This window comes from Saimiri boliviensis, chromosome 16, assembly GCF_048565385.1.
Source record: "Saimiri boliviensis isolate mSaiBol1 chromosome 16, mSaiBol1.pri, whole genome shotgun sequence".
Taxonomy (NCBI): domain Eukaryota; kingdom Metazoa; phylum Chordata; class Mammalia; order Primates; family Cebidae; genus Saimiri; species Saimiri boliviensis.
In genome coordinates, this window is record NC_133464.1 from 58,372,573 (window position 1) to 58,392,059 (window position 19,487).

At 42.0% G+C, this 19,487-nt stretch overlaps 1 protein-coding gene and 1 pseudogene across 4 annotated transcripts in view; one reads left to right on the forward strand and one right to left on the reverse strand.

Annotated features, from left to right (window-relative positions):
• WDFY2 (WD repeat and FYVE domain containing 2) overlaps nucleotides 1-19,487 on the reverse strand; it is a 191,729-nt gene that overhangs the window by 136,602 nt on the left and 35,640 nt on the right. The window lies entirely within an intron of this gene.
• LOC120365749 (small ribosomal subunit protein eS26 pseudogene) lies at nucleotides 2,773-3,129 on the forward strand (annotated as a pseudogene).

The following is a 19,487-nucleotide window of genomic DNA, read 5'->3' on the forward strand; positions in this document are numbered from 1 at the left end:
AAGCCCATTCAAAGTGGGAGAGGGATATGAACAGACACTTTACAAAAGAAGACATACATGAGGCCAACAAACATGAAAAAATGATCATCACTGGTCATTAGAGAAATGAAAATCAAAACTATATTGAGATACCATCTTATGCCAGTTAGAATGGCGATCATTCACAAATCTGGAGACAACAGATGCTGGAGAGGATGTGGAAAAATAGGGACACTTTTACACTGTTGGTGGGAGTGTAAATTAGTTCAACCATTGTGGAAGATAGTGTGACGATTCCTCAAGGACCTAGAAATAGAAATTCCATTTGACCCAGCAATCCCATTACTGGGTATATAGCCAAAGGATTATAAATCGTTCTATTATAAAGACACAGGCACACGAATGTTTGTTGCAGCACAGTTTACAATAGCAAAGACCTGGAACCAACCCAAATGCCCATCGATGATAGACTAGACAGGGAAGATGTAGCACATATACACCATGGAATATTATGCAGCCATCAAAAATGATGAGTTCGTGTCCTTTGTAGGGACATGGATGAACCTGGAAACCATCATTCTCAGCAAACTGACACAAGAACAGAAAATCAAACACCGCATGTTCTCACTCATACGCAGGTGTTGAACAATGAGAACACGTGGACACAGGGAGGGGAGCATCACACACTGGGGTCCGTTGGGGGGAAATAGGGGAGGGACAGCAGGGGGTGGGGAGTTGGGGAGAGATAGCATGGGGAGAAATGCCAGATACAGGTGATGGGAAGGAAGGCAGCAAATCACACTGCCATGTGTATACCTATGCAACAATCTTGCATATCCCTTTACATGTACCCCAAAACCTAAAATGCAATAAAAAAATTAAATTAAAAATTAAAAAAACAACAACAAAATGTCTTCACAAAAAACTTGCCTTGCTCCACTATAGTTCTTTCTTGGTACTGAATATATGGGGAAAAACCAGCCTTTTCCAATCTTAAAGTACTAACAGGTATTATAAATTTACAAAAGCTTAATTGACTCTTTACCTGGATTCATGATATATTTTAAAATCTTTGTGTATTAAAAGGCTGAAGTACTACTTTTTCTTAGTTTGGTAAGTATATATTGGGTACTTATCATGAACAAGGCCTAATACTAGGAACACAAAGAGAGTAAAAATGGGGTCCTGGCCCTCACAGAACCTACGAGTAAGATTTTCATCCACTACTTCAGAAAAAAACACCTCTAGGGCTTTGCAGGACTACACTATCAGTTCTTGGTTGTTAAAACCCTGTAATAATTCAAATAATTCTCAAGCTCAGTTTTAATGACTTTATGAGATTTATTTGATTTAATCTCTATGTGGTCCTCTAAATTGGGATTATTATCATGTCCATTTTGGAGCTGATAAACTGAGGCAAAAAAAAAAAATTAAGTAATTTAGGTAAGTAATTTACTTAATCTCTTAGAAACTAATCAAAGGAGCCACTATTCAAATCCGGGCAACCTGTCTCCAAAACCCATGCTCTTAACAACTATTCTTTTCTGTCACTGAAGAAAGACTAAAATGGTGTGACAGTGCACCAGATTAAACAGAATAACCAATGGGAAAGAACTGAAAACCCAGAAACAGACCAAAGCATATATGCTAATTAGCATATTAAAAATAAATACAACTAATGGGGGGGAACAAATGAATTATACAATAAAAGGTGCTGCCCTATTTATTTATTTGGTTCTAAACATTTCAGGTGGTTTAAAGAATTACCTGTGATGGTCTAGAACCAAGACGATGCATGTGACTCCCTCCCCTCATCATTTCTTGCTAAAATGATCCAACTACTTCAATAGGAAAAGTCTCCACCACTGACTGGCTACTTCATAAGTGACTCATCCACAAAAGCGACCCCTTGAAAAGAGCCAACAGTAATGATTTAGCAAACAGCAGAGTGAGTGGAGAGGCCAATTAGTAGCCAGCTCCCAGAACACCCACAACAAAACTGTGCCATTCATCAATTATTGAGACCCAGATACCCTACTAAGTGCCTTAAGCCATTAATAAATTTTAATATTATTAGACACACAAGTAAACTGGAGTTCAGAAGGTGAACAAGATGACAATGTTATACAGTTCTCAAATAGCAAAACCAAGACTAGAACACAAAGGTGATCAGACTCAAGCTTAAACTCTTAATCACTCTACTACACGTGGGGTGGCAAGTCCACCAGGATCCCCACTTCAGAGCCCACGGACAGCTCCAGGATTGGAGCAGAGGCTGGAGGCCAGGCTAGTGCTGGACAAGCAGCCATGCTGGAATTTCTGCCTAGATGCCAAGGCAGCTATTCAGAGGAGAGGGAAACTACCCCAGTGGGCCAGGAGCTGCCAAGGCAGACACAAAAGGGACACTGTTCCTGAACAAAGACAAAGTCTGTCCTGCAGTTGTTTCCTACTGCCTACAGCTTCAACCCTACCCCACGCAAACTATTAGAACTCCAAGCTGCAGATAAAAAATATCACAGTAAATCTAATTTTCCCCTATTTTTGCCTGGAATAAAAAGAACTGAATAATGACCTACACAACCTCTGACAAAGCATATTTCAGTTACCAATAATGAACAAATTAGACCTACTTGGCAGATGAGTGAACAGGGAAACCAGCAAACTAGACAGGGGAAAGACCCAGTATTTTAGGTGAAGTGAAAAATTTGGAATAATTAGGGTAACTGCAAGAAACAAAAAAGTTTGCACACTTCAAAATATGTATTCTCACTCTCTCCAGTCCGTGTCTCCAAGATGACAAAGAAAAGAAGGAACAATGGTGGTGCCAAAAAGGGCCTTGGCCACGTGCAGCCTATTCGCTGCACGAACTGTGCCTGATGCGTGCCCAAAGACAAGGCCATTAAGAAATTCGTCATTCGAAACACAGTGGAGGCCACAGCAGTCAGGGACATTTCTGAAGCGAGCGTCTTCAATGCCTATGTACTTCCCAAGCTGTATGTGAAGCTACATTACTGTGTAAGTTTTGCGATTAATAGCAAAGTAGTCAGGAATCGATCTCATGAAGCCCACAAGGACCAAACAACCCCACCCCGATTTAGACCTGCAAGTGTTGCCCCATGACCCCCCACCAAAACCTACATAAGGAGCTGAGTCCTTAAAGACTGAAGACGGACTACTCTCTGGAGAAAAATAAAATGGAAAATGTACTTGAACAGTAAATAAAATTTGTATTCTCAGTGAGATTTAAACTTTTCTATCTGCATCACTGACACAAAAGTTATTATGAAGAAAGATGAAAAAGGAGCAACAGAACATAGCATATGAAAGTAAAAAGCGAAACAGGTAGGCTTTTAAAGAAGAGATGCACTGAGATGCAGACTGGCTCCCGCAGAAAACCAAATGGAAACTTGAAAGACCTGCTCCACAAAATTACCCAGAACTCACAAGAAAACAACGGAAAATGGAAAATCATGACTGAAACAGACAGCGCAATGATAGATCCAGAAGATCAAATCTGTGTCTAATAGGAATTCCAGAAAGAGAAAACAAAACAGAAAAAAGAAATAATATTTAAGTAAAGAAAAAGTAGTAAGTAGCCGGGCGCGGTGGCTCAAGCCTGTAATCCCAGCACTTTGGGAGGCCGAGGCGGGTGGATCACAAGGTCAAGAGATCGAGACCATCCTGGTCAACATGGTGAAACCCCGTCTCTACTAAAAATACTAAAAATTAGCTGGGCATGGTGGTGGGTGCCTGTAATCCCAGCTACTCAGGAGGCTGAGGCAGGAGAATTGCCTGAACCCAGGAGGCGGAGGTTGCGGTGAGCCGAGATCGCACCATTGCACTCCAGCCTGGGCAACAAGAGCGAAACTCCGTCTCAAAAAAAAAAAAAAAAAAAAAAAAAAAAAAAAAAAAAAGAAAAGAAAAAGTAGTAAGTAAATAATGGGAGGAAAAAAAGAACTTAAACTGACTTTTTAAGAATAAAATTATTCATTCAGAGCTTGGCAGAATTAATCACAAAAGAACCATGCTCATCCCAGGAGAGTTTTGGAATGTCAGAGAGAAAAGCAGTCCAATAGACATCTGCTCCTCCACCAAGATTAAAAAAACAAAAAGGAACATGAATGAGATGAACATTGGGTTTTTCATCTACCATACTAAGTGTTAGAACACAACAGAGTAAGTTTTAAAGGACTCTGAAAGGATAAGTCTATGGCACACAAATTCTAAATTTAGATAAATTATCAGTACTATTAATTATCATTACTATAAAGTAGAAGAAATAATATACGAGAAGGACTCAAAAGTATATTTCCATATACCCTATCTGCAGAAATATTCTTAAGGAAGGGAGGGTAAATAATCAACTGAAAAAATAGAATAAAAAACTCAAGAAAGTAAAAGATAAATAGAAGTATAAGAGAAACAGCAGTGAGCAATAAAGCTAACAAAACCAGAGAGGTCTAGGCCAGCCACAGTGTCTCACACCTGTAATCCCAGTACTTTGGGAGGCTGAGATGGGAGGACTGCTTGAGCCCTGTAGTTCAAAACCAGCCTGGGCAATAGGGCAAGATCCTCATCTCCACAAGAAATTAAAGCAAAACTAGAGGGGTCTAAATAATGTGTCAAGGTTGAAGTCATAATGCAAATATTCAGTAAGCATGCTTGAAGGAGCATAATGTAAAAAAAATAAAATGAACAAATATTTCTCATTTCAACAAAATTTAGAAGGTAAGGAGAAGGAAAGAAGAAAATGTCCTGAAGTGATCATACGGCTTAGGGGAACTCCACAGATACTGTTCTAACGATAAACAAGTAAGTTCAAATTTTAAATTACCCACAAGAACAAAACTTGGACATATAACTTTCAAGTCACAAAGAGAACTGTTTTCCTTCTTTATAATTTTTTTTTTTTTTTAAGAGACAGGGTTTTTGCTTCATCTCCCAGGCTGCAGTGCAGTGACACCATCATGGCCCTCTGCTGACTAGAATTCCTAATCTCAAGTGATCCTCCCACCTCAGTCTCTCAAGTAGCTGGGACTACATACACAAGCTACCACACCCAGCTAATTTTTTCATTTTTTGTAGAGACGGGATTTCTCCATCTTGCCCAGACTGGTCTTGAACTCCTGGGCTCAAGTGATCCTCCCACCTCGGCCTCCCTAAGTGCTGAGAGTACAGGTGTGAGCCACCATGCCCAGTTTGTTTTCTTTCCATAAAAAAAAAGAAAAACCTGCCAGGCACAGTGGCTCATGCCTGTAATCCCAGCACTTTGGGAGGCTGAGGCAGGCAGGTCACCTGAAGTCAGAAGTTCAAGACCAACCTGGCCAATATGGTGAAACTCTGTCTCTACTAAAAATACAAAAATTAGCCAGGCATGGTGGCACACACCCATAATCCCAGCTACTTGGGAGGCTGAGGCAGGAGAATCACTTGAACCCAGGAGGCAGACACTGCAGTGAGCCAAGATCATGCCATTGCACTCCTGCCTGGGTGACAAAAGCAAAACACTCCATCTCAATAAAAAAGAAAATTAAAAAAAAAAAAGAAAGAAAAACTTGAAAAATTTAAAGAAAAATTCAGGAAAATAATCAGAAAGCATAATAATTTGAAAACATAACACAAAAAGCCAAGGGTTAATATCAAACATTCAGTAAACGCTAATGGGTTAAATACTCCTATAAAAGAGAAACCCTCATAAACCGGGTGAAAGAGCAAAATATCACCCATCTTACTGGGTAATTAAATGAGGCAATGTGTGCAAAAGTGCCACACATACAGTTATTCAAAAAGTATGCATAAAGAAAGTAATAATGTTGCACATTGTGGTGACCCAAACATTAAAAAAAAAAAAAAAAAAAGGAAGGAAACTCTACCAGTTTAAAACACACACACACAAAATCACTAAGATAAGAATATTTAAGTTGTATGATGAGCTGACAGGAAAATAAGTCATCAGAAATTTTTTTTTTTAAAGTATATAATCTGGCCGGGCGCGGTGGCTCAAGCCTGTAATCCCAGCACTTTGGGAGGCCGAGGCAGGTGGATCACGAGGTCAAGAGATCGAGACCATCTTGGTCAACATGGTGAAACCCCGTCTCTACTAAAAATACAAAACATTAGCTGGGCATGGTGGCGCATGCCTGTAATCCCAGCTACTCAGGAGGCTGAGGCAGGAGAATTGCCTGAACCCAGGAGGCGGAGGTTGCGGTGAGCTGAGATCGCGTCATTGCACTCCAGCCTGGGTAACAAGAGCGAAACGCCGTCTCAAAAAAAAAAAAAAAAAAAAAGTATATAATCTGTGACTCAGAAATTCCACTTGCAGAAATTTACTCTACATTCACATGCTGTAAAAGTAAGAAATCATACATGGGAATAAGTAAGAAATTCAAGACAGTTTTCTCAGTTTAAGAAGATTTGGGCTGCAAATAACAATACCCAACTTCAGTGATTTAAACAAAAAGAGTCTGACTTAAAAGGACTAGAGGTAGTTCCAGGCTGATTCAATAACTCAATGTCTTGAATGGCTACGGCTCCATATTTCTGCTCTATCATTATCAGTGTGCTAGAGACATTATGTTAAGTGAACACAAGGTTTATAAGACTGTGTAAATAAAATGATTTTAACTATACGAAGATCAACAAAAAAAAATTTAGGAAACATGTTAATGGTGGTTGCTCCTAGATTATGGGATCATGAGTGGTTTCATACCTCCTGCTTCACATGCTGTTTCTGTACTTTCCATATTTTTCAGATGTAACACACGTGTTAACCGGAAAAAAAAAAAAAAAAAAAAAGGACCAGCCTAGTGGGAGAGAGATCCAAGATGGCTGATTACTAGCAGCTCAGGATTGTAGTTCCAGAGAAAGCACACAGAAAGAGAGGACGCCACACTTTCAGATGAATTTTTGTTGCCCAGGGACTAGGAGATTCCCAGCGGAGGAGCCCCACGGATTGCCAGCACAACTCTTGTGGCCAGCGTGGCAGTTCTAGGCGCAGAGTAAATGGGACTGGGTCCCCTTTTGATTGACGTTTGGAGCTCCAGGAAGGCAGAGTCACCCATTTACCTGATTGAAAAAGGGATTCAAGAGGGAAGCCAGACCGGATATTCCTGAGCAGAAAAGCAGCACGAATCTTTTTTTTTTTTTTTTTTTTGAGATGGAGTTTCGCTCTTGTTACCCAGGCTGGAGTGCAATGGCACGATCTCGGCTCACCGCAACCTCCGCCTCCTGGGTTCAGGCAATTCTCCTGCCTCAGCCTCCTGAGTAGCTGGGATTACAGGCACGCACCACCATGCCCGGCTAATTTTTTGTATTTTTAGTAGAGACGGGGTTTCACCATGTTGACCAGGATGGTCTCGATCTCTTGACCTTGTGATCCACCCGCCTTGGCCTCCCAAAGTGCTGGGATTACAGGCTTGAGCCACCGCGCCGGGCCAGCAGCACGAATCTTAATGCCGCTGTTTTAGCCAGCGCAGTGGGTTGCTCAGATTTCAGTGCTGGGAATCAACAAGTTGGACGTCCACTCAGAGACCTAATTTGAAAGTCAGCAATCACAAAGACGACAGGTGGATAAACTCACAATGATGGGAAGAAACCAGCGTAAAAAGGTTGAGAATACCCAGAATGAGAATGCCTCTTCCACAGGGGATCACAGTTCCTCATCAGCAAGGGAACAAGGCCTGATGGAGAACGAGTGCGTTCCATTAACAGATTTAGGCTTCAGAAGGTGGATAATAAGGAACTTTTGTGAGCTAAAAGAACATATTCTAATCCAATGTAAAGAAACTAAGAACTTTGAAAAAAGGTTTGACGAAATCCTAATGAGAATAGACAATTTAGAAACAAAAATAAGTGAATTAATGGAACTGAAGAATACAACAACTTCGTGAAGTATGCACAGGTTTTAACAGTCGAATTGATAAAGCAGAAGAAAGGATATCAGAGGTCGAAGACCTACTTAATGAAATGAGAAGACAAGATTCGAGAAGAGTAAAAAGGAATGAACAAATTCTCCAAGAAATATGGGACTATGTAAAAAGAACTAATTTACAACTGATAGATGTACCTGAATGTCATGAAGAGAATGAATCCAAGTTGGAAAATAGTCTTCAGGATATTATTCAGGAAAACTTTCCTAACCTAGTAAGGCAGGACAATACTCAACTCCAGGTAATCCAGAGAATACCACAAAGATATTCCTCAAGTAGAGCAACTCCAAGACACAAAATCGCTAGATTCACTAGGGTTGAAATAAAGGAGAAAATTCTGAGGGCAGCTAGAGAGAAAGGTTACCTTTAAAGGGAAGCCTATCAGACTTAGCAGACCTCTCAGCAGAAACCCTACAATCTAGAAGAGAGTGGGGGTCAATATTCAGTATCCTCAAAGAAAAGAATTTTCAACCCAGAATCTCACATCCAGCCAAACTAAGCTTCATAAATGAAGAAAAAATAAAATTTTTCACGAACAAACAAACACTCAGAGATTTCATCACCACCAGGTCTGCTTTACAGGACCTTCTGAAAGAAGCACTACAAACAGAAAGGAACAACCAGTATCAGTCATCCCCAAAATTTACCAAAACGTAAAGAGTATCTCCATAATGAAGAATTTACATCAACTAACAGGCAAAATAGCCAGCTAGCATTAAATTACAATATTGGACTCACAAATATTAATATTAATCCTAAATTTAAATGGATTCAATGCCCCAATTAAAGACACAGGCAAATTGAATAAAAAGTTAAAATCTATTGGTACGTTGTATATGGATCTAACTCACGACGACACACAAAAACTCAAAATAAAGGGATGGAGGAAGATTTACCAATTAAATGGAGAGAAAAAAAAAACAGGAGTTGTAACTTTTGTCGCCGACAAAATCAAAGAACAAAAAAAGAACTAAAGAAAAACATTACTGAAGAAAACAAAAATGTTCAATTACCCCTTGGCCACAATGACATAGGTACTTTCTTGGTGTTTTCCAATTAGAATTCTTTCAAGTTGATTTGTTGTATGAGGTTTTTAAATTCTCCATCACATACACAATTTTGTATAAAAAGGAAGCTCATGATGTTAAAGATTATCCTCCATGTAGAGTGCAATGCTTGTATAGAACAGTTCAGAGCTTTTCACACACCTTTATTTCATTTACATTACTAAACACAACCCTTATAGAGAAAAATAGACCATTTTGTAGTGAAGAACTTCTTGCAAAGTCACATTAAACTGAGAAAATTAAAATCAACTCAAGTAACATCCTCTTTTCATACACCATATTTCATAAACATATCAAAACAAATCCATGGTTATATCAATTTCCAAGGACTTAAAATTCTTTTAGGTGTCTAATACCAGTAACCATCTGCATTCCTAAGTCTACTGTAATCTATCTACATGAAAGTTTAGAGACCAAGACACGCTAGGAGAAACCCCCACTATCCATTTGGCCTGCTTCATGGTCTTCTCTTAGACTTCCTCACTGAAGACAGAAAACAGCTTGAGAGACTTCCCACATGAGGAGTATCGCTTATCCCTTAGTTCATAGGCATTTTCCAAGACTGTCTTCTCCATAGCTTAAAACTAAAAATGTGGGTCTCAGAATTTCAATTTCAAAATTGAAGGGGACCTGAAAAATACTCTAATCAAACTCTTCATTTCACACACAAGGAAACTGTTAATGTACAGTTTTAAACCTTCCGAATGGATCACAGAAACAGAAAAGTCCCACAGGGCACACAAATATGTCTTCAGAAGAGGTCTAAACCCTGGAAGAATTTAGTCTGTTGGTCAATCTTAAAAGTTATGACACCATTTTTTAAATGCTGGTCAATGGGTTTCTAAAGCCCTTTTTAGACATCGAAATTCTACCTGTGAGAAAATCTCATTCAGTTAAACACGACTTGCAGAGTAAAGCAGCTAATTGGCATCCGTGATGCATCAAGGGCTCATTAGCTCAACCTGCCTTTTCTTCTCCTACTGATGGCAGCCGCCCCTCCAGCCGTCTGGAGGGGTCACTGGGAAGACGCCCGCTGCAGCAGAGGAGGTACCGCCAGGATTGCTCGCTCTGTGGGGCCAACGAGAGCAGGGAACAGGCAGAAGAAACCCTGCCCCTACGCAGTTGGCGGTAAGGAAACCCCGTGCTCCCAGGTGCAGCTGTAGCCACCCAGCTGAAGCTCCAGACCCAGGAATCCCTGCACGCTTACGGGCCTGGGAAGCCCTCCTCTCCACACAGGATCAAAAGGGCCCTGGCCTCTCCCAGCTCCCGGCATCGGCTCTGATTTCCGAACAAAGTTGAAGCCAAGCCTGGGCACTGCTGTGACATGGCCGGGTGTGCATGCACTTGGGGCAGCACTGACACACCAGCACCCCCAACGCCGCCTCAGCCCTCTCTGAAACTTTAGGCACCGGAAAGGAGCCCAGTGGGGGCTGAGGGCGGCTCAGCTCAGCCCTGCAGGTACCTCTCAGCACGAACAGCCTGGGCGCCGTGAACAACATGTTGATGCCAGGAGGCGGACAGGTTCCTGGGCAGAAAAGGGCGGGTCCCCAGTGAAACCCCACCTTCGAGCCAGGGATGGCCTGAAGCCTGGGGGTCAGGCTGCCAGTTGTAGGTGGAGTCCAGCCCAGAGTGAGAACTTCCGGTGCTTTTTCTGGGTCTGCCCATTGCTGCCCATGGACCAATCAGCATGTACTTCCTCTCTGAAGCCCAAAACCCCGCCCCTGGACTCTGGCAGGTAACTGGGCGACCTGCCTGTGGAGAGGAGTTACCCACTGTAGATCTCCTCTGCTGAGAGCTAAGCAGATGACACGCTGACCTTAAAGTGGAGAGGAGCTACCTACTGGTCTCCTCTGAACTGTTCTGTTCCATAAAGCACCTCTTCGCCTTGCTCACCATCCACTTGTCCGCATACCTCATTCTTTCCGAAGGAGACAAGAACTACAGACCCAGACGGTGGGGGAAGGGGGGCACGCCCGTAATCTCAGACTTTGGGAGGTCGAGGCAGGCGGATCACCTGAGGTTAGGAATTGGAGACCATCCTGGCCAACGTGGTAAAACCCCATCTGTACTAAACACACACACACACACACACACACACACACACACACACACACACACAATTAGCCAGCCATGGTGGCAGGCACCTGTAATCCCAGCTATCTGGGAGGCTGAGGCAGGAGAATTGCACTTGAACCCAGGAGGTGGAGGTTATACTGAGCCAAGATCATGCCACTGCACTCCAGCCCGGGCAACAAGAGTGAGACTCTGTTTCAAAAAATTAAAAATAAGAACTACGGACCAATCAAATAGCAGGCCTGAAAAAGCTGCAACACAAACAGGGCCGAAACATGCCCCGCCCATTACCCCCCTTCCCCCCTCCACCGGCTTACCACATTGACAGCAACAAGGAGAGAACAGCTGTAGCCCTTCTGGGACCCCAAACCTAGGAGCTCCCCAAGAAGCCATGGCTGTGATATCCTCTTCTGGGGCTCTGGAGTTCCCGGCGTCTCCAAGCTTCCAGGTGTCACCATATTCCCCTTCTCTGGACACAGGTGCCTGCAGCAGAAGCTGCATGCAGTACACCTGGTCCAGCCGCAGCCTGGCATGGAGCCGGCACCTGTGTCAGCACCTGAAGCCGCCCGCCCTCCACAGCAGCCAGCATTCCTAGCTGTGCGCAGTGGCTGGACCCCATATTCACTGGCTCATGCCCTCCTTACCACTGTGCATCTGGTTCACCCTTGGCAGGTGTGGGATCTGGGCCGGCAGCACGAGCCAAGCATAGCCTGCTCGGCTGAATAGGTGGAATGAGCCCAGCAGGTGTAAGCAATACTCAGGCAGAAGGCGCCGCTGGTCAGAGAGGTTTCTGGCTGGTGAAGCAACACCCCAAGGATCCCATGACACGTCTACAAGGAATGAAAATTAATCTCTGCCTTTTTTACTATTGTGGTTGTCTTTAGCAATGTGCTGTGAAACACTGAAGAGAGGAATTTATAAACACCAAATAGTAAACAAAAAACATACTAAAATAAAAATTTGTATTAGCACACCTTTTTAGCTCCACTTAGCCCCTGCCGCATTAATCACATAACTTATTAAGCATAATGTATTTGATATAGAAAGTTGAACAAAGTATAAATGAACAAAGTATAAATACCTGTTAATCATCCATAAAAATTTATGGGGTGAACCTCATCGGTGGAGAAAGAGAAAGGAGCTATTACTGAGCCTTGTGCCATGGAAGGTGCTTCCTGTATTTTGTGTATGTTCCTGTATTTTGTGTATGTTTCCTGTATTTTTGTGTATGTTCCTGTATTTTCCTGTATGTTGGTATGATTCCTAGAACATCTCTAGTAAGCAGATATTTTAAATCCCTCTTTTATAGAGAAGGAAATGGAGGCTTAAGGAAGCTAAGTTGCTCAGGCCTCACAGATAGCAGGAAGAGATACTGGAATTTCAACCAGACCAGTCTCACTACAAACCCTGTCTTCTATCTACTGTACAAATGCTGCCTCAAGTATTTATAGAAATGGAAAGAAACTCAGATCTTATTATTGAAGAATGCATGTTCTAAAGACAAACTTGGGTCTCATTCACTCACTTACTTAAGAGTTCAGGATTTCAAGTGAAATCTGAAATATTCTTTTCGCTTCAGCATCTGTCCTCCCTCAGATCTGTGCTGTCAGGCCACTGGTGTGCCAGCAGGCTATGCTTGGCTGCCGGGGTGCTCTGGGGCACCCAACTATGACCAAAGAGTGCGTGAAAAATTGTTACCTGGGCTTATTTATAAATATATAAACAATGCATGACAACATTAAAACAAACAGGAGGAACTCACTGGATTGCTAAGTATATGAAATGCTGCATCAGGTGAAAAATTCCCTCCATTGATATCAGTTTCCTTTTCGAAGTCCTGGCTACGCCTCATCCCTGCCCTGTCAGCATTCTGCCCCCAGCCAATGTTGGAAGTGCTCTGGACTGGCTAATCTTGGCTGAATTCCACAGGAGTTCAGTTGGCCTCAGTAATATTTTTGCTTAGCTCTCAAGTTCAGAGATACTTATTCTATACATGACTGCCACCTTTGCACTGAATTTCTGAAACCCTTCGAACTGAGAAGTATTTTTAATGGACTCGTAAAAGAATGGGTACCAAATTTTAGTGATGGTTGCCTTGGGATGGGGAGAAGCAAAGCTAATTATCAGTTTGTTTTTTAAAGGGTATACTACTTTTAAGGTCAAACAGATTTGCCTTTTCTCTTTTATTACTAGTTAAGGCTAAAGGATAGCTACATTCCTTCCTGCTTTAAAACAGAACGAACTAAAACTTGTGAATAGGAGCTTTACACTGCAAACATTTATACACACAAATGCCATGCACATGCACTCTTAAGTGAGGAGGAAGCCATGCAGATATTAGAAATGTGTGTGGCTTAAGGGCTGCCCAATCAGATATACTTGACCAGAAATGCCAAGCCAAGTCTGAATTATGAAAGAACTATGAAAGTATATCCAGACCTCATCACCTCTTCCCACCCCAGCCACCATCAGATCACCTTTGTCACAGACACTTTTACTTCTACTTCACCGTCCTCCTAACTGGTCCTCCAGCCTCTGGCCTCATCCACCCCACCCTGCACCTAGTTGGCTGTCATATAATAGTCCGTTAATACTATTAAAATGAGTGAAATCTCAATCTTGATCTGCTCAAAACTCTGCAGTGGCTCCCCATTTTACTAGAGCAAAAGACGAAATCTTCACAGTGGTCTACAACGGTTTCTGTCTTGTCATCCCCCTAATCTTGCCTCCTATATTCTTCTCCTTTCTCTCACTTCCTCCCAGACACACTGGCCTGCTGAAGACCAGAGATATTCCTGCCTTTGCACTGGCTGTTCCCTCAGCCAAGAAGACTCAAGTCCAGACAGCTCCACAGCAAACCCCGTACCTCCTTCAGATCTTTGCTCAAATGTTTCCTTCGTGAGAGCTGCTCAAGCCATTCCTTTTTTAAAAGTGGAAACTTCACCTCCTCCCTGACTCAGACCTACATTCTCAGACCTTTACACCTGCTCTGTATTCATGTCCACAGTGCTTATCACTTTCTAACATATTCTTATCAATCATGATCATTGCTCATTATGTATTTTTGCCTCAACAACATAAGCTCCATGGTGGCAGGGATCTTTGTTTGTTTACTAATATTAACCCCTGCCTAGAATAGTGCCCGGTGAGGAGTCAGGGGCTCAACTAACAGTTGTTGAACACATGCTGAATTAAAGTAAAATTAGGAGAGTGAACATGGCCTGATAATACAGTCATATCAAGAACCCAACACGCAAGACTCTTGCCACTTCCGGCAATGAATAGAAGAGGAAAAAGCAAATTGGGGTGGAAACAGTGGAGGAGTAATGGCTCATACCAGTTCTTGGGGACAGAACTATAAATAATTAGGTAAAGACTGAGACATAGGGTTTGAATACATTGAATCAAATCTGAACTCCTGCTTTCAGCAAGTTCTGACTCTAACAGAATCCAGCAGTAATTTGTCCAATCTGTCCCAAGAAAAGTGTATGCCTTGAGTCACCTCTGATTAAATGAATCAATTTCACCATATGCGGGTTTCTCCCAACCTGGTCCTTTCTCTAATTTGTCACCCTTTATTATCTCAAAATAGGGGTCATTCACTTCCAAGACAGCTCTTTAAAGGAATGCTGAGCAAAAGTGAGAAGACAGTCTAGTTATGTTTCTTTATTCTGCCTCTTTGTTTTAAAAGCTTAGTGTGCAGGGCAGAGATGGTGTGGAAATACGGAAGGAATAACTTCTATAGAAAAAAAAAGGGCCTATCCCTTTAATAATAATAATAATAATAATAATAAAAAGAACTGCCTGTAAAAGTTGCCTGTTGTGAAAAGACAGAAATGATCACAAGATTGGAAGGACAGGAACCACAGAACAACCAAAATTACTCATGGGAATGAGAAAAAAATTGGAAACCAGGGAGCTTCCCAATGTTCACAGGATGTATATTCTGACCTCTGGTACAGTGGAGAGAAGGGTGATACTGACAAGATTAAACCACAATCATCGTTGAGAGGCTACTTGTAAGAAACACAACACAAATAATCAACAACTATAGCCAAGGAAAATCACAGGTGGTTATTTAAAAATTGAGGTTTTTTTTTTTTTTTTTTAAATGAAACTCTTACCTTAGGCAATAATCCAGGACCTTGAATTAACTCACTGAATCCTCACAACACAACAAATTCAAATATTGAAAGGCTGGGTGCAGTGGCTAACACCTGTAATCCCAGCACTTTGGGAGGCTGAGGTCAGGAGTTTGAGACCAGCCTGACCAACATGAAGAAATCCTGTCTCTACTAAAATTACAAAATTAGCCAGATGTGGTGGTGCATGCCTGTAATCCCAGCTACTCGGGAGGCTGAGGCAGGAGAATCACTTGAACCCAGGAGACGGAGGTTGTCGTGCGCTGAGATTGCGCCACTGCACTCCAACCTGGACAGCAAGAGGGCAACACCATCTAAAAAAAATTTTTTTATAATTCATATATCATCTTTAGAAATACAAATACTGCAAAGCTTAGCACTGTTGGCATACGGCTTCCTGCAGCAATCACAGCACAAATGTGCTTCAGGTTAATCCTGTGCTTTAGTGAAAGGAGAACCAATAATGACCTCCAATTTCGGTGCCTTTTTATCAACCCAAAATATAATGTTGAAGACGAAGTCAAACAATCCATCTTTTCCAACTCCCTTTTCTCTCACACACACATACCCATCTTTCTACATCAAGCTAAATTGAGCAAAAAGATTTTTTTAAATTAAGAAAAAAAGATAGAGGTGTGATTTTTAATTGAATTAAAGACAGAAAATCCCACTGCAATAAATGGGGGAAACAGGGGCTGTTTCTCATAATACTTCAATTCTCTTTTTTTTTTTTCAACCTTCCACCCAAGTTTGAGAGTCATTAGTACGACATGGCTGTTCCAGAACCAGTGTAATCTTAACAGTATTTTTTCCGATGGTGACTGCCACTTAGGTCTGAGGGAACCCAAAAGGACGAATCTGGCCAGGATCACATTGCATTCTTTAAAATGTTCAGAGAGCTGAGGCAGCTGCCACTTTATTATTTGCAACTCTGTTTAGGATATAAAGTCCATAAGAATCTTCAACTCAAAATAGTCTCAACTGCAGCAAGGTCTGCTTTCCCAAGTAACTGATGCACCTTTAATTCCTCTAGATTTAATGAAGAGAGTATTTTCTTTTTTTGTTTTTTGATATGAAGTTTTGCTCTTGTCACCCAGGCTGTAATACAGTGCCGTGATCTTGGTTCACTGCAACCTCTGCCTCCTGGGTTCAACCGATTCTCCTGCCTGAGCCTCCCAAATAGCTGGGATTAGAGGTGCCCTCCACCACACCCAGCTAATTTTTGTAATTTTAGTAGAGACAGGGTTTCACCATGTTAGCCAGGCTGTTCTTAAACTCCTAACCTCCGGTAATCTGCTTCCCTTGGCCCCTCGAAGTGCTGGGATTACAGGTGTGAGCCACTGCATGCAGCCAAGAGTATTTTCAAAAGCTATTAATATACTTGTTCTGCACACAACCACTTCCAATCTATTAAAAGTATGCATTTGTGTAGGTAAGGCTTGTGCAACAGCAGAAATGCAGGATGGGGAAAGAGAGGGTAGTACAGAGAGTTTACCTCAGGCTTTATTCAGAGAAAATGTTTCTTCTAAATTCCTTTCACATCAATAAACATATTAAAAACAACAAGACTTGATGGCAGAGTTTTATATATTGTGTGTAAGGGCAGTTCTATTCTGACAGGATGAGGACAGGGGGAAACCTGGCACAGAGGAAAATGGGAGAGGGAAGGAGAGCCAGAGGCAGAAGTGGATGAGATGAGTGCATCCAACTTCCCTCTCAGAAGGAGTCCACACTGGGTGAGAGAAATATCGACATGCACAGGCTTCTGCCACACTTCCTATTTAGGATTCTGGGGAAAGGCTGCCTCACAGACCATACCACACCTTCCCCAGCTCAGCTACATCAAAGGAAACTCAGTGCTACAGCAAAGTCAGACAGAACAATGGCTGGAGTGTATCCTTCCTCTGTGGGCCTGACTTTTGTTTACACAGACACAGAAAAATCCTGTCTGGATAGAGGTGGATGGGAGTGAGCAGATGCAGATGGGCTGGGATGGGTTGAGAGTCCACAGTGGTACAGGAGAGATGATGCCACTTCAAAGGCTCCAGGGTACCACTGGGGCAAGAGCAGGATGAAGGATAAGACAGAGACCCAGAGGGGAATCATGCCATAAGAGATAAAGTGGAGCCCGCCAGGAGCACCACCAGGCATGACCAAGCAAAGACAGTCAAGGACGTGCCAGAGTCTTCAACAGAGGACACCAAGAAGGGATGCCATCCTCAGCCATCTCCGGTCCAGGCAACAGGCCAGAGCAGCTGTTCCATGGCAGAGCCAAAAAGGACCCACAGGTCACTCCATGGGGGTCTATGGATTCCATCCACCCACACGGTCTCCCAACCCACCCACCCCACACCCAGATGCCATCTTAGTGAGGAAATATGAGAAGCACAATATTTTACATTTTTTAAAAGGAACATTTATCTAAAAGGCATTAAATTGTTGCATCAGACTAATTTTACAGGACTGAACCAGATTTGGGCACTGCCTCTTCTCCTGTATTTCTGTACTGGCAAGAAGCTTGTAAGGAAGATTAGCCCAGATTATTAGAAAAGGACTATTAAATGAAGTTTGATCTAAAGCTGCTTCCATACATATTTTAAGTTAGGCCTAAAGGTTTCTCCATATATAGGGAAGTATAACCTAACCTGATGTGTAAATAGACTATAACCTATTCTTGTAACAAGTAGGCAAGTCTCAGCCAACCGTAGGCAGCCAACTATGCTATATTGGTTCAAATAAGGCAAACACCCAACTGTAACCAATCCAACTGTTTCTGTACCCCACTTCTGTTTCTATCCATCACTTTTTCTGTCTGTAAATGTTATGTGACCATGTGGTAGCTCTGGAGTCATTCTGAACCTATTCTCGTTCAGAGGATTGCCCAATTCATGAATCATTCCTTGATCATTCCATGATCAAGCTCTGTTGTCTAAAGTTTTTCTTTTAACAGGACTTATTCTCTTTGCCTGCATGCTCCATAAATAACCATTATTTGTTCTGACCCTTATTTTAATTGCTCACAATATGATACAGAATGAAGAAAATAGTTCCCAATTGTATTTGAAAAACCTACTTTTCATTATCTAAATTTAAATAGGGGATAGAAATATCTTCTGATATCTTCTGGAGTTTTTTGGTTTTTTGTTTTTTTTGTTTTTTTTTTTGGAGACAGTGTCTGGCTCTATTGCCCAGGCTGGAGTATAGTGGTGTGATCACAGCCCAACTGTAACCTCGATCTCCTTGCCTTGCTGGGACCACAGATGTGCACCACCATGCCTGGCTAATTTTGTTGTTGTTGTTGTATTTTTTGTTGCAGACAGGGTCTTACTATGTTGCCCAACCTGGTCTCAAACTTCTGGGCTCAAGCAATCCACACGCCTCAGCCTCCCAAAGTGTTAGGATTATAGACATGAGCCACCATGTGCAGCCTCAAGTTCTTTATTTGCCTGTTTTTGAAGATGGAGGAAGTAGGTCTTGTAAAGAATGACAGAAAAGACATAGATGTGAGAGAAAATCAAAGAAAGTGAGGCACACAATTTGCTTTTCCTACGTAGAGCTCTGTAGCTCACCATTAGAGTAACAGCATTTTTAGAGCACCAAAGGGGATCACATTTTTGGTTCGCTTCCCTAGCCTTACCCAAGGTGGATGAGTTCCAGAAGTCTTGTGATTGCTGCTTGATGAAAGGTATGTGGTACTGCCCATTCTCTCTTCAACACACCCTCCTCCACTACTCACAATGGCAAAAGGCAGGGAGGAGGACTGTAAGCCCTAATTGTTTTTCATTGGCAAACCTCCCATCTTCTAGAACTGAGATGTTCTGTGTTCAGGGAAATTCCCAGCAATGATCTGTGAGAATGTGGGTTAATTAGCCACAGGCTGTGATGCAACATAATAGCAATGAGGGTTTGGGGCGGTGTCATGAATGACAAGATGAGGTAGGCTCACCTTATACAAGGTAGACAAGCTTCACTATACTCTTCATAAATTAGGAAACCCTTTAACATTCACTAATCGTTTTCAAGATTCATTATTTCTAAATCATAAAGTTCTCCAGATTGGGGACCAGGTTGTGTAATTGATTCTACGTCCACTCATTTGTCCAATTATTCATCCACATACACAGGCATTCATTAACTAATTTTATTGATAACACATTGTGCCACAGACTGTGGATACACAGAACAAGATATAATCCCTGCACCCAACAGGCTCAGAAGCTAGCGGAGAAAGACAAAGCACCAAACTATCAATTCTCCATTTATTATCAATATCATTGATAGTAGTATGAGAAATGAAG